Raw genomic sequence first — 2,012 nt, 5'->3', positions numbered from 1 at the left:
TGGTCATTTTATACAATTATATAAATCTCTTCTTCTTTAAAGGCTGAGTGTACATGTCCCCCACAGATCAGAGCTGGGGTAGTGTAGCTGAACTCAGTGTGAAATATTCTAATGTTCACCTTGGAAAATATCGGATAAATAATAGATTTAATATGAGTGGTAATGAGACAGTATGTTGTAAAATAACTGATTCAACCTCATGCATAATTGGCACTTCTCTTATCGATTATGAATAAGACACTTACAGAAATTCACTCGTCAAATATGAAAACTAATGTATTGAATTTGTTCGTTCGTCGCTCGTTAATTGTATTCCGTGCGTGTTTGTGTTCCATGATCTGCATGTGGTGTTTTTACAGACTGTATTACATACATCCATACTCTTCACCCCAGCACAATTAAAACTCAAAGGTCTTCAGACCAAATATCCTACAATTACGCCATTTTGTTATTACTAAAAAAACAAACATTTCTTATGGGTGCATGTCGTAATAGACTAATCCTTTTTTCTGCTATTTTAATTGAAAATGAAGACAGTTTGTGTGTTGAGTCTGGCTTCTCTCTGTAGGGGACTGTTTCTGTTTGAGACCGAGTGTTGTTCCCTTGATGTTTGTCTCTTTCTTTCTCTTTCTCTTTCTCTCCCTCCCTCTCTCTCTCTCTCTCTGGTCAGACAGGTCAAATGATATCTTGACAAAATAGAGTAGACTAGACTAAACTAGAACAGAAACACGAACAGATCAGAACAGATCAGAACAGAACAGAACAGAACAGAACAGAACAGAACAGAACAGAACAGGAACTTTGTGGCCCATTAATTTAGTGTGTGTACAGTACATAATTAGAAACATACTGAATGAGTAGGGGTAAGTGACACTAACATGAAAAAGGAAGACATATCACGTTTCATGACATACATTATTGTATTACTGATATAACATCTGTGAGACTGACTCACGGCCTGTCTAACAGAAAGAACTATTCACCAGTGACAGAAATACTGAGCCCCCTCCACACAGTGATGAAACCTGCCTCATTAGCAAAACTCATCAGAACTGTGTGTGTGTGTGTGTGTGTGTGTGTGTATCTGTATCTGTGTGTGTGTATGTGTATCTGCACACACCCTACATAGTGAATAAAGATGGCTGTGTTCAGAGTGTGTTATGCAAGTGTTAAAGTGCTGTGAGTTTAGAGTGTGTCAGTAAGCCCTGAAACATTCATGTCTCCCTCTCTCTCACCCTGACTACGCTTCTGTCCTGGTATACAAGCGCCACCTTCTGGCCACTAAAAGAACAGGCTTTTGAGAGATGCCTGAATGTGAGAGCACAGTGGCTGACACACCTGTTTTTTTTTCTTTTTGTTTTGTTTCGTTTTTATTTTTTACATATATTTGTCTGTATCTGCAATCCCAAATCTTTCAGTGAAAACTCATTTCAAAAACATTTGAAAGTCTGTCTGTTAACTGAAGATGTGAATGTGTTAGTGCATCATTTGAGCTGCATCTTTCAGAGCATACTTTGTATGTGTGTGTGTGTGTGTGCGCACGCGTGTGTGTGTGTGTGTGTGTGTGTGTGACTGTAAGCTGTGTGAAATTCAAATGAAAGCCTGTTGTGCAGACTGGGCTCTCTCTCGCACAGACTGTTACGACATCTGTCACGGCCCCTAGACATGCCTTGAGATACTGAGAGAGACAGAGAGAGAGTATATGTGTTTGTGTGTGTGTGTGTGTGTGTGTGTGTCTGGCTAACTGTTTGGAGCAGCATGGCTGTTGAATCATTTATTTGGGATCACTTTCACTCGTCCAAGCTGACGATTGGTAATAACCATCATCTCTGATCTTCTCCCCCAGATCAGTGGCTCTTATCTGGGTCACACTCCACTGTGCCCTCATTTCTGGCTCACCTCAGAGCCCCGTTCAGGCAGGGAATGCTTTGGCAATTTTGGAGACTTGCAACGACAGCAACGCTACATGGTAGTATTGGAGTGGAACATTTTAAAATCGAATACAGAATAAT

This window comes from Chanos chanos, chromosome 8 (assembly GCF_902362185.1).
Source record: "Chanos chanos chromosome 8, fChaCha1.1, whole genome shotgun sequence".
Lineage (NCBI taxonomy): Eukaryota > Metazoa > Chordata > Actinopteri > Gonorynchiformes > Chanidae > Chanos > Chanos chanos.
This window is presented reverse-complemented; position numbering follows the sequence as displayed.